The 14507-nt window shown below is 45.5% G+C and overlaps 1 protein-coding gene across 7 annotated transcripts in view; it reads right to left on the bottom strand.

Annotated features, from left to right (window-relative positions):
- The window catches only part of CASTOR2 (cytosolic arginine sensor for mTORC1 subunit 2), a 143769-nt gene that overhangs the window by 22668 nt on the left and 106594 nt on the right, over positions 1–14507 (bottom strand). The gene's annotated exons all lie outside the window — the stretch shown is intronic.

Consider the following 14507-nt stretch of genomic DNA (forward strand, 5'->3'; position numbering starts at 1 on the left):
ATCACTTGAAAGGACTGCAATCAGCACCCTGACCAACAGGGTGCCAGGTTGTACTCTTTGTTGAAGTCTTCTGTGTATCATTGCATTTATTGTAGTCTTTCTATTAAATTATAACTCCAACCTGAAATCGCTCTCAAGGTAATTCTATGGGGATTCTCCCACTGGTTTACTTTCAAAGCAGCACATTGGTCTTTGATTTAAATCTCTATCATACAATTTCTCCAAACATTTTACTCAAGCTGTTCTGTCCTCTTTTGTTTCCATTTTCCCACTCTAATCTAAACCCAAATTTTGTACTCCTGGACTTGAGATGAGGTTGACAGAGTAGCCTGGGCACTATCCTAGTCTTTGAAGATGCAGAGCAGGCACACTATGCATCTGTGGGCTCCTGCCTCCATCTCTAAAGCGTAAGAGCCACACAGCTCTGCAAGGGATGGATGGTGTAACACATATACTAGGATTGCAAGGTAAGCACATACTAAGATAATGCAAATTACTTTGGAAATGGAAAATACTAAGAATAATTCCATTCCACTTGCTTCTAATCTGTTGTGGTTAAGTAGTTAAAAATCTGCAGCTAACCATTTAATGCAAATTATTAACTGTTTTAAAAAACCCTTAATCTATTGACAGCCCAGAAAACCAGATGCAGACTCTGGAATGAAGGCATACACTGCTCTAGGATTCTCTGGACTTCAGATTTTTGTTTGGCAAATTATAGAAACAAGCAGGTCAGATCCAGATCCCAATGAACAAATGCATAATCCCAGCTAAATCTACTTGGTGTAAGGAACCTGATCTCAGATGCAGATCCAGCCAGCAAGGACACAGTAGACATCCTAGGGGAGGCCTATACACTTAGCTCAGAGGTGAGATGCAGCCCAGGAGTCTGAAAGCATAAACCCCAGCATCACTGCTCTTGCAGTCAGCACTCTGGTACTGTAGGCAAGTGCTCACATGTCCCCATGTCCACACACTCTTGGCTCCTCCACGCGGTATCCTTTCTTTCTCCTTCAGCGAGACCTTTGGGAGTTGTTTCTGTACAGCCCCAGACACCATGTAATAAATTCCTAACCTCACCCTCTCTGAATCCTCAGGCACCACTTCCCTGAGACACTGACAGCACTGAAAACCCAAAATGAACTGAATAACAAACACTATTCATTTTGCTCTCCTCAATAACCTCAATTGTGTGTGGCATGAAAACAACCCTGAGCAAACACACTGCAAACAGTGGGGGTACTGAGGTTTCTGCTTCTGTATTTTGATGTTTAGCTTCATAAGCCAATGTTTCTTTTTTAATAATCGGAGCTTACTGGAATGAAAACTAGACACCAGGGAGAGGGGGTGAGTTTGTACATTAATCACCAGCATGTTATGTCAGAGAGACCAGTGCAAGTTGCTTGCAGCAAATTATTGCAAAAAAATACCATTTTCTCATCAGCCCTTTGCATCAGAAAAGCACCTCTAAACCCAAGCTTCCTGCATCACCTGGCATGGAGAAGCTAGGGCTCAAAACAACTGCTGCTGAGCTACATATGCTTCAGGGTCCTGTTCTCACCAACTGATCCCACCTGCAGTGGGCACATCCCAGGTGTGCTCAAGTCCACTAATGACTCACTAGTGGCAGTGAGAGCAAAACTCATTTCCCTTTCTATAAACACAGTAGATGACATTTGCGCTTTGTACAGGTGACAAGGACTGCAGTTCATTAAATATCAGTTCAAACACAATTTTGGGCCAGGGATGTGATGGAAGATGCAGTATTTCATGGTGGACAGAGGCATTATCCCGTTTCACTCCAACAGCAGCCGCGCTGGATGAGCTGCCCCAAGAAGACCTCATCAAGCTCTCCTCAGGGGGAAGGCAGGCTGATTTGCTCATTGCACTTGTAATTACTCAGAAGTGTTAATAAATTTTGGGTTTATGTGTTTAACAGGCCCTATGAAGTGTGACAAAGGCCACTCCATTCACTTAAGTAACCTGCTTCTTATGATTCAATTAACTTGGAAAAATATATAGGAAGTGATTGAAATACCAATTTTGGACACTGTTTCCACTAGGCAACCAGATGGAAAAGTACAGCCCAAATTTTAATGAAACAAACCCAGGCTGAAGGTTCAACAAATTCATCTAAATAGTGTTCAATAAGCCATGTGGGATGGTGCTTTGCCAGGAAGCTGTTGAATGCTGTAAACCCAAAGAGAGCCAAAACCACCAGTTGTAACATTAGCGCAGACTCAGCGAGGCAGAATAAGGTAATAAATAAAGAGCAAAATGAGGAATTGCCCATGTTTCAGTACCAACTCACCACTGACACCACTTTCCCCACAGGAGAACAGAGCTCCAGGCCCCCACAGCTTCAGCATTGTCACATGCCTTGTCCTCCCACCGGGCAGAAATTTCTCTGCTAGGCTCTCAAGATTCTCTTGCAACTGGTTTATCAGAGTGCAGTCACTCCCACTTCTGATCATGGAGGATACCTCAACTCTGGCTGAGAAAGACTCCAAAAGGTCAGAGATGTGGGCTTAGTTTACTATAATCAGGCTTTTCATTTTGACCTTTCATTGGGATGAAGCCCTAAGATTTTTCTGGTTTTGCTGTGTAAGGCTTTGCAGAGCTGGTAGCAGAAGGCACCAGCTGCCTGCAGGCTCTGTAACCATCATTTGCTGCCCAACATGACAACTACCACAGTCTGGAAAAGCAGGCTTCCAGACTCAAGCTGTCATTCCATCCATGGTCTCTGGCATCGAACACCACAGTCTCAACAAGATGTGATCATTGTGATAGTCCAGGATGATTTGCTCTGGCAATGCAGTGCTGGGTACCAAGTGCTGGTGGGCTCCACAAACTGTGGGGCTGCTCTCCATTGGCACAGGTATCAAATTAATGCCAGTCCCTGTGCAAACCAAACCCAGCCAACATGTCAAATAACACTTAGGGCGTAACTGCTTATTCACAGCACAGGTGACTTACAAGGTATGGAGTCTGTCCACAGCCTCACTGGCCCATTTGGCAGCCCCAGCTGAAGTAGAGCAGCCTCCCTAACACATGTCAGCCTGGGATGTGAGGTGTGAGTATCATATCGGCCATGATTGGCTCCTGAGCTCCAATAATCAATACCATTGCCAAGGAGGACAAACATTGGCTGAAACCCAAATACGATTGAATTGCTGCCGCTGTAAGTACTGTGAGCTGGTGCTCCATGTGACACTCCTAAACTATCCTTGCTGGGATGATGACAACATTCCAGCTCAAGGGTCTCTGCAAGCAGCCAAGGAAGTCACAGAAAGCAGGGAAGGAAGATCTCCTGGTTTACAACCCTGACCAAAGAGTCAGTCTGACAGTACCAGTCTGCACAACATTAGGAAAACAACATTTTTTCTGTCTACATTTTCTGCCCTGAAGACCCCTCAGTTTCAAACACCCTGCATAGCAGGAGGCACAGCACTGGGAGAGAGCCCCACCTCTCCAAAAGGACACTGGAAAACGTGCAAAATGCTCTGAGAAAGGGCAACACCACCAGAACTTTTTTCCCCTTTCTGTACCTAGTTTAAATGGGTTCACACTTCTCATGAAAAAGTTATAGTTAAGGGGGAAATAACTGGAAAATGCACAGTTCCACAACAGAAATGCATTTCACCTAGCCACACTGATAGCTGGATGAATCCTGTTCAATGCGCTGCTAACTAACTCCCTTCCTCCACAAAGACACCTTGTGAGCTGTTTTCTGTGGACTCTTCCAACTTTATGGCAATCAGATACCCACTTCAGGACACCTCTCAGCTTCCAAGTGAAACTGTAGATAAATGATGGATTTATCGTAGTGCTTGGAGAGAAATGAAGACCCTCAGCTGGTTTGTTCCTTCGGTGTGGGGTGTTAGATCATCTCCTAAGCACTTATCTTCACCCAGCACACAAATTTTTACATTACAGCAGAGTGCTCTGAGTGATGTGCTACTCCCCAGTTTGTTCTGGTGCTCTGAATGAACCAATTGCTCATTTGATTCATCATCATTATGAGGCTTACATTTGCACCCACAGTTAACTCCGAATATTAAAAAATAATGAAAATAAAAAATATTGTGGATTTTCTGACCAGCCTTCTGGCTTTAGAAACCTTACACTGTTTTAATTTCAGCTTTTATAGTTTCCTTCTGCAAAAATGGCAGCTAGACTCTGGCTTGCATTTAAAAGATAGAGGAAGAGGCTCCTGCAATAACAGGACTCCAATGGTAAGTCATTAAAAATAAAAGTGCTGCCAACTGCAGAAGTCACGATAAATTGGGAGAGCTGTCACCCACTGCTGCCAAGTGGCAACACAGTTTATGTGTATATGTGTATTTAATAGGATCTTCATGTTTATTAAAGATTCTCTTCCCACTCCCCAGTCGAAGCTTTTCATTGCTCTGCAGTTTTAAAATCCCATTTTAAAACGAAGCGAGGGATTATCCGAGGTTGTAAAGCCTGATCCAAAGCCTAGGCATCTTTCTGACTTCTCTGTCAGCCTCACCACACTGGAGGGCCTGGAGAGGCCACTGGGTGTGGCAGGTGGGAGCTGCTGGGTGAGTGTGCCGTGCCCCAACCACCAGCAGGGAGCTAAGATGCCCAGAGCCCACTGCCAACACCCAACTGGTGTAGTTTCCCTGACATCTGCATAAAACACACGTGTTTGACCTGGATATCTCTGCTCAGGAAACATTTTAGGAAACTTTTATTCTTGCAGGCACTGTGGAAACTGGCTACATGAGCTCAAGATCTTGAAGGGAGAGTGGGTGGAAGGTAACACCTGAATCTCGTTTCTTTTGAGAAATCAGGCGAAGTGAACATTCCTTTAATGTTGGGAAATTGAGTACTCTTGCTTCTCACTTCCAGAAAGCTGTGTGAAAGGGGTTAAAGCAGGATAAAGATATTTATTTATCAGTTTCAATAGTGTGCTAAAATCCAGAAAGAGCTCTAAAGTTGGTCCAATGCCCAATGTCCAGCTTTGTGTGTTCTGGTCCTTGCTACTCTGGAAGCACAGAAGTTTTTCCTGCAGAATGCCACATTCCTTGCTTTTACAGGCCATCTAGTGCAACCTTCCTGCAATGGGTAGGGATGTCTTCAACTAGAGCAGTTTGCTCCAAGTTCTGTCCAACCCAACTCTGAATGTGTCCGGGGACGGGGCATCCACCACCTCTCTGGGCAACCAGAGATGCTGTGCCAGAGGCAGGAACAGAAGTCAGCCCTGCAAACATGACTTGTGACATGAGGAGAGCAGTGCCTCCAGCACTGCCTCTCTGCCTGCAGCGCCTTTGGGCTCAGGCTCACACACGAGCCGGCAGTGAGACATCCAGTGCATGGCAGGGATTTTTAAACCTCCACATGTCCATTAGATACTGAGTGCTATCAGCAAATATGACAGCAGGTTTCTCCAGGATCACAGCGACAGGGACAGAAGACAAGGGAGTCCTCTAAGCCCTTTACTGGAGGGAAAGACAAACAGATTCATCCCACCTTTATTTTATAAAAATTAGTAGACTCAAACTTTAATTTATGTGTCTTTTATTGCTCTTTGTGCATCTCAGATTTCCTCCTGATGCACCTGGGCATCTGCCTGGGCACCTCTGTAGCACTGGATCCAGAGGCAGTCGGAACCTTGCCACCTCTAACTTTGTGCTTCTGTGCTTCTGACACTTTCTCCTAACAGAGCATGCAAAACTGAGAGGTTTTTTTTATTCCAAATAGCCTTAACATGGAAGCTGTGGAACTTGTAATCTCATTTCCTATTTAGGTATTATCCTACTCACACAACTGTCAAAAGAACATTGTTAAGTTCATAAACTCATGCACTCTGTAGTGAGGAAGTAACAGCTTGACATTTTATATATATCTGGCCTCAATGTTTCTGTGCCTCAGTTTCCTACCCATAAAGTGGATACAAACCACCTATTTCTTCTAAATCTTGCTCTCAAGAACCAGCTGACCTGTTCAGCGAATGTTTATATACATCTCACAACTGAAGCATTTCACAGCTAACTCAAAGCAGCATAGAAAATTCCTGCACAAAGATTTGAATTTCTAAAAACAGGTTAGAATGGAAGGGACTGGGAAGTTTTGTTCTGGCCTCTTTGAGCATCTTTGCTTTGACTCTAAGGGAGGAAGCTGTTTGTGCTAGTGCTATTCCAGGGATAATTAGGTAGGTTTGAAAAGCAAAGGTCTCTTAATTTCCACTATCAAGAACATAAAAGGCAAACAGACAGACAGAGGAAAAGAAAGAAAATGAAAACGAGAAGTAAGCAAACAAGAACGCACTCTAGGGAAAAGCAAGCACCCTGAGTCTGTCAAAGTCCCTCTCCCTGAGCTCTGAGCAGCTGTCTCAGAGCATCCAGAACAGACCAGCTCTCCCCAGACCCACGCCTCCTAGGAGCATTCCCAAAGCAACTTCAAGCAGTGCATCTTCCCTCACTTCTTGCATGACATTTATTTGTACTAGTCCTTGTCTCCTGTTACAGATTTTCTTTCAATTTATGGAGTAATTAACACTAAAGGCTATTTATGGATTTACACTATAGGATGGGTGAATGTACTCAGTGCAATTTTCTCATGTTGTCCTGACAATTCAATTCAAGCTCCACCTGGTACAATAACCATTTTGAATTTTCAACTATTCATGTGAATAGGACATATTACATACACAGGGAATTACACATGTGGCTCTGGGTCCTATGTCCATTTAATGGAAACCACTGTTATTAATCACACAGAAGGGAGTCCTCTAAGCCCTTTACTAGAGGGAAATCATAAACACATTAATCCCACCTTTATTTTATAAAAATTAGTAGACTCAAAAATCTGCTTCAAAGAGCACTTGAGGTCAATTGGGGCATTTTTTCAAGCCCTGTTCTCAAAGAGAGGGAAATGACTCCTAACACATCAAGGGATTTAACACTGGGTATTTACAGCCACCTCAGAAGCTACAGCAGACACTATATAATCTCAGCCATCTTCATTGAAGCTTCACTGTCCATGTAAACAGTTTGCAGGGGCAAGTGAATATTCTGAAACAGATGGAAACGTTTTATGTAAAGTACCTGCTTTTCCTCAACTATCCCATTCACTATGCCCCAGACCACAACTATTTCTGCAGGCACTATGATCCAGCAGCTCCCAAGCAAGGCCTTTATAAAAAAATTTAGGGAAGGGAGACTACACTGCTGTAAAGCTTCTCCACTGTTATACATCTGCCCATGTATCTGCATGAGATAGGAAAGTCTGACAGGAAAGCACTGGATTTGTCATGTTCAAAGATGGAGAAATCTGTATTTTTACCACTAATGGTACAATTACAAAGACATCCCAGGCACAACATCCATGCCCTGGGATAATGGAGGAGGACAGCATGGTGTTGCTGCCTGTTCCGAGCTTCCCTTCCCCCTCCCCAAGACAAGCCAGGCCTTGCCTCTGCCATGTGTTCTGAACTCCTTTGTTCCAAGCGCGGGCAAAACCGAATGTAACTCAAACTCTCCAGCAGTGTGTGACTGGCCGCTCACCCCGGGTCCGCCCCCAGTCCGCCCCTTTCCCTTCTCCGAATAAAAGAAGGGCCCTAGAGGGGGCCCGCCCTCTTTTGGCTTTGCAATCCTTCTGCGAACATCTGTGTGTTCTGTTTCTGTTTGAAAGCTTCTAATTGCGGGAATTAGGCAAGCTGAAGACTATATTTCTCCCTCTTTGCTTCTACCACAGTATGGTGTTGGTTCTCTTTACCTATCCAGGAACACAGGCACCACTTTCTCAGCAGATGCTAAAGGGATCCTCACCTCTGCTGGCATGGACACGCAGCCTTCGTAGATTTTGAGGAATGAGATGAGGCAGATCCTGAGGTGTGGCACTGTCCTAGAAAGTTTAGTAGCTAGTCTGCTAAAAGCAGCACAAGTGGGAATGTATTTATGCTAGTTCCAGAGCTGGCGAAGGAGCATGTACTAATTAAATTTTTTTTTTTGCTCAGCATGTCCTCAACTGTATTTGTACAGAGCAGAGATGATGCCATGTGGCTGACTGATCTATTTACACGTCTGGAGTCCCCTGCTCATCCCCATCCCTGTTTCCCAGTTAAGGGTGCAGACAGGAATGTGGGCTAGTGCCAGCAATCCAAGACACCTGGCACACCACTGGGATTGGAAAAACCAGTGACTTTTACCTAATAGAAGCTGTTCAGGATCTCTCTACTGCACGAATACAGGCAAGCAGAAGAAACTGAAAAGCCCATTTCTGGAGAAGAGCTAAAATAAAGTGAATATTATTGTTGAAGCCTGTTGTGAATGCAAAAAGCAGCAAAAGCCAGATTAATACTCTCTGCTGCTCTTGCTGACTGTAAGAAGCAGAGGCAAGAAATGTGTTGCATTCATAAATGCACAATTTCTGTGCAGCCTTTCTCTCCTTCCTCCAGACTTTTTTATACTCCTTGCCCAGCTGGCTTCTGGCTTTGATGTTTAAGTAGAGCTGCAGGCTGTTTCACACGTGCCTTGTTTCTGCCAGACAGACAATCCACGTGCAGGAATGTTGGGGCAGTGGCAATGGCTGCAAATGGATGCTGTGAGTCCATCACAGTGGTCTGGCCCCACAAGATATGACTTACCTGTCTTGAGTGTCAGTAGCTTGTGAGGTGAGACCTTGAGCATATCACATCCTCTCCCATAACTGTGCTTCCCTTTCACATTAAATATTTGGTTGCCAAAGTCCTTCTCTCTTGCACTAAATAAGTATGTGAAATACTGGCATCACAGAGCATTGTGGCTCCTGGGTGTTACAGTAATAGCACCAAAATTAAGCTCAGGAGGTGTGATCTGGCCAGCTACCCTTGTGCACTTAAAGGAAGGAGCTCTGCTTTACTTGTGTGCTGGTATTTCCATTTCACACTGTTTTCCCTAAGCCTCCTGTGTCTGCAGCAGGGTGGCACCTCAGAACCATCCCCAGCAGTGCCTGTGACAGTGAGCTGAGGGGTGTCCACACCTCTCCTATCCCTCTGAAGCAGGAAAACCAGCAATGGCTGCAGAAATCTAAGCAGCTGCTTTTTTCTCCATTAGGTTCCAACCTAAACCCAAAAGAAGTGACTCCTTGGTCTTCATCTGGACAGCAGCCAGATTAAAGAAAAGCCAGATATTCCCAAGGGGAAAAGAATGTGTTTGAAATGCAAGTTTCCCTTGCAGGAGAGAGATATTCAACCATATGAAACACAATGTATTTCCTTTAAAATCAGCATATATTCCTCCAAACCTCAGCTTCCCCACCTTCAAGCAAAGAATTAGCATCCCAGTGTTGACTCGACAAAGAGCTGAGTTCAACAACCACCAAGTGCTGCACTATTATAGGCAGAGGCCAGAAACACCACCAAGAGTCTCTGCCTGTCCTGCACTAACCCCATACCCAAGCAGTGGCATGTTCTTCTGCACATTTACCAGACCTGCTGCAGCTGAAGCTGCTTCATCAGAGGCACCCAGTACAAATCTCTGAAGACCCACAAGAACTGATGTGCCTTTTCCCTTTCCTTTCCTTTCCTTTCCTTTCCTTTCCTTTCCTTTCCTTTCCTTTCCTTTCCTTTCCTTTCCTTTCCTTTCCTTTCCTTTCCTTTCCTTTCCTTTCCTTTCCTTTCCTTTCCTTTCCTTTCCTTTCCTTTCCTTTCCTTTCCTTTCCTTTCCTTTCCTTTCCTTTCCTTTCCTTTCCTTTCCTCTTTCCTTTCCCTTTCCCTTCCAGTATTTAGTATCCGATGAGTGTATGCGTATCGGTTTTGCAAGAATTTTGCTGCTATAATTTTCTCCTGGCCTTGTGGAAGCCTTCCAGACTCTCTGTGGTCCTTCACCTGGGACTGATATGAAGGTTGTGGCAAGCAGAAAAGTCAGGTGAAGCTGTGTCCTGGGTGGGTACACAAGACTGCTGTTCCTGGAAGTGCTGCTGCAGTCCTGTGTTCCGCCACAGTGAGAGTCCTGTGTACATCCTAGGTCATGTCCAGAACCACGGGCAGACCTCAGGCAGGGAAATGAATAAGAAATGTCATTTTTAACATTCATTAACTTTACATGAAAACATCAAGATCTCCAACTTTTGAAGCTGTTTTGCTTAAATGCCTGCCTGCCCTTGTTCCAGTTAAAGGATGTGGAGAAGAAGACTTCCCTCCTGGAGATGTTCTTGGATACACAACACTCACCACACCGAGTCAGACCACAGGCAGTTCCAATAGTGTCCAGTAACAGCTATCCATTACAGGTCCATTTCTGGGGTATTCTCATCTTGCTCTGAGACTACAGAATGGATCCATAGCACCACTCAAATAATTACATCAGTTTAAAAGGGACTTTCAGGACAGTGCAGACATATTTGCACATCTGTGGACAAATCTGAGAGAAATCTGGGCTGGCTACCCAACCCATCACCACCACAAGAATTACTCCTTTTGTCTTCTTGTCATCTGAGCCCATCATCATAAAAAACCAGGACCCTTCCCAGATGCCATCTGTGCAGGCCAGCTGAGCTCTGATGTGTTCCCATCCCCTGACAGTGCCAACCATCCAGGTGACATGGGGTGATGCTGGGAAAAGGATTCACAGCAGCTCAGTTTCCAAATGGTGAGATGTCTTTCCATTTCCCTTTTCCTACTCTATCTGTGAATTTGTGTATGGACAGAGGGGATATTCAGTACTGTGACTGAACTGGGAAAATCTTTCCTTGGCTGGGAGGTGCCAAATTATTCCAGAGGTGTCATCAATCTGCCATTTCTGAAAAGCCAAGTATACAACTGTAAGGGCTGCACACACTAACTCAGGCAGATCCTCCTCTTCTACAGATGAAGTCCTTAACGCAATGGCTGAGTTACTCCAGCCAGCACCCCTTCAAAGGCATGGTGTGAGAGATGTTACTGGGAGTGAACCTTCCCCTCCTGCTAAAGCATCAGCTCTGTGAGACAGACAGGATCTACCAGCCAGCCTGGAAAGAGGCAAGGACTGCAAATAATGCCACTGACTCCCTCTCCCCTCCAACCCCTCTGCCTGGTTACATGCCACCTTAAAGCTGTCCCTTCTGACTCAGCCTGCAGCATTTCATCCAAAGGGGTCTGAGGCACAGGCAACTTATCTGACTCTGTGAACAGGCTGCTTTTCTGGAGGGAGATAGGTGTTATGTTTTTCAAAATCTACTTGTAATTCAGGGGTAGACAACTACTACTCATTTCTACTTACATGCACACACCACCTGCAGACAAGACTGCCTCCAGAAATGGGATTGCACAGCTCATCCCACCCCTGCCCCAAAGGGCTGCATGCAGGGTGCAGCCTTGCCAGCACGGGAGGGGGTGCTCCCTTTGGCCCTGTCCTGCTCTGCACCAGTGCTGCCACACCAGCCTTACCCTGGGCAAGAAAAACAACCAATGATTTTATTTAAAAATATGAAAGCAAGTCTTCCAGGTAAACCGAACCAGTGCATACAAGCTGGAGAGAGAAATGAATGCAGATGAGTTTATTTTTTACCTCACCTCCTCCCACCAGCACAGGGAGTTGGTAACATTACATCATCGCACACCCCCGCCCCTCGGATCAAACCCTGCAAAGACACAGCTTCTGCTGAGGCTGCTGGAAGCAATGGCCATAGGAAAATTAACTCTCTGCTGTACAGGATGCACTTCCCAGTGGCCAGTAGTGACCCAGTGCTGGATTTTGTGGTCAGCTGTTTTGTGATCGGGGATGTCTGAATCCTCAGAGATGTGAAACCCCAGCAACCTCTGCCTCCAAGTATTTATCTAGCAGAACAAGTATTTTTATAACTGGACAAAGAGTCTGAGTTGCTCCCTGTCTGTCCCAAATGCAGGACTAAAGATGGGCAATAAAGCTACCTGATATACCTCAAGGACTAGGCTGACAGTTTTGATAGAGGGACACAAAATGACGGAGCAGGATTATCAATTTCCACCCACAGACTTCAATTACACAGAATTGGGTACTGTTAGTGTCAATTTTCCTCAAGCCCCACGTGGCCTTACAGAGCAGCCACTGGCTGAGCCAGAGGCACAGGCATCTTGTGGAGAGCAACACAAAAGCTTTTCTTTGCGGGAAATTAAAAAAACAAGGAAACAAACATCAGCACTTGCACAAGCCCCAGACTGGCTCAGATGGAAAATTACCTTGAGACTGTTTGTGTTCCAGATCAATGGATCAGCCGCAGTGCAGGGCAATTAGCACTTTGAAATTATTCAGCAAGCTGAGGGGTGGGAATTTTAAGGGAGATGGTGAGGGAAGGGTGAGAACAAGTAGGAATAACAATAAATCTTTCTGGATAGAAAAGTCAATGCCTAGCGCTGGCTGAGCCCAAGATACAGTGTGAATGTGGCTGTTGGATACTTTTTCAACCAGGCAAATGGAGGACAGAGGGAGGTGGAGGGGCTGAGACTGCATCCTGGGAATGGATATATGGCCTGAACATGGAAAGCAGAGCACACATTTTCTTTTCAGCAGGTATCTCCCTAGTTATACTATCAGCCTATTTTCTGCTGTACCCAGCACTCCAAGCAAGGCAAAAATACTCTGTAAGCCGATCCTCCCTGTGAGAGGTGGGAGGGCACAAGGTGCAAACTGGCCACTCAACACTTCAGGCAGGCATCAGCTTGGTTAGGGCTGCGTCCAGGTCTGTGACCAGGCTCAGGACCAGCTCCCTTCAGAGGAGTGAGCATCCTCACAGGGGCTGGGTGGCTGTCTCACCTTTGTCATTTGGGATGTTATGAAGATACTGGTCTGCTTATTCCTATCAGGAACAGGAAGATCTCATTGTTTCCTATGTGCTGACATAGCACTCACATACATGCAGCATGCTTTACTGTTGCTCTCAGAGAAGGAGGGAGGCAGGGAAGCAGGGATGACGGTGGCTGGCTCCAGTGTAACCTCTTTCACAGCCCTTCTTTACACAAATCACATCTCCAAACATCCAGGAGAAATGAGACATTGCTCAGATGGGCCTTTTTCCCCAACCACAGGAGTAAACAGGAATGCCCTTCTCTTCCCATGACCTGGAGAAGCACATGTGGCTTTTGCTATGGGATATGGGGACTTTCTCCGCTGCTCCTGAACGTGAACCCATGAAAGAGTCAGACATCAGAGACACAGCTAGGATTAAAGCAACTACATGAGAAAACCCTGCTCCTTTCCAACAGGTCTCCATGTTTCTATTATTAATCCAGGAAGAAAAGAAAACCATCTTTACCCAAACAGTTTCCTATTATTCTATATTCTATTTTCTGTTATTATTATTATGTCTGCATCTAATCTGAGGCCAAGGCAAGCTACTGCAAAACTCTTTGAGGCACTGATGCTCTTAACACTTTGAAATCATGCTAATCTGATGAGGCACTGAGAGAATTATGCAAGCAAACAAACCTGGAGCCGATAAGGAGCATCAGAGATAGAGCACACCAGGTATTTAGTGCTGGGAGCTGCGGAAGGCAGGAGCAATGCCCAGCACAGCTCCCCACAGCCCGGTGCCAGAGCTGTGGCAAGGCCTGCAGAGCAGCTGGCATAGGGAGGGAAGGGAAGGCAGCTTGCCCCAGCCACCGAGCACTGCAGCCCATGACAAGGAACATTACACAGCAGGATGTAAGCGCTGCTGCTCACAGCTAGAATCTGAGCATTAACATTTCATCACAGCGCTTCCTTCGTCAGGATACAGAGAGATGGAGGTGGAGCACAGGCTAGAAACCACGGATAAAACCAACCAGGATAGAAGGGTTAGCTGCCAATGCAGCAAACGGGACACAGAAGGGTTTCTTCTTGCCTCTGCAGAGTTGGATGAGGCTTGGAAAAACCTGAGTCCTCTCTGCACTGCCTATGCATAACACTGGTGTTCCTGAGACAGCCAGGCTTTTGGGTAATCCAGTGCTAAGTGCCATCAAAACAGCAGCATTAGTAGTAATTAAAAATGAGATGCTTTTAACACCAGGCAGCGTACTTTGGAGGCAGCCAGTTCACCCAAACAGGATTACGATAGCTCAGGATCTTACATCTTTATTTCCACCCTGGGATAAGTGCAAACAGCCTTGGAAGAAACAGGCACAAAATCCACTTAATGTCAAGATGGTTCTGAAGCGAAAAATGTATTTTCCCCCCGTTTCTCCAGAACAGTCAAGATAAATACAAATATGGAAAGGGACTGACACTGGAAAGCAAACAGCATTTAGTCACCCACACAGACCTTGAACAAGCACTTTACTTCGTAAGTGAAAATAGCCTGTGAAAGCAGTTTTGTTCAGGGGAAGGAGAGTGGTAAAGAAATCCCTGATGGCTTATTTGTGGGAAATTAGAGCTAAAACCAAAATGTAGGAGGGAAAGCAGAATGATCTATAGTGGGAAACCTCCAGATGGAAGAAGCAGCTGGGTTGTGGTGGTCTACTAGCACACAAACGTGTAATGTAGCTGTGTGCGTCACCAGATATGCTCTTCTAGAGAACACGTAAGCACACAGCTATGCACTCTCCTCCTGACCAGCCCCATTTTCAG

The sequence above is a fragment of the Corvus moneduloides genome, chromosome 20, assembly GCF_009650955.1.
Source record: "Corvus moneduloides isolate bCorMon1 chromosome 20, bCorMon1.pri, whole genome shotgun sequence".
Classification (NCBI taxonomy): Eukaryota; Metazoa; Chordata; class Aves; order Passeriformes; family Corvidae; genus Corvus; species Corvus moneduloides.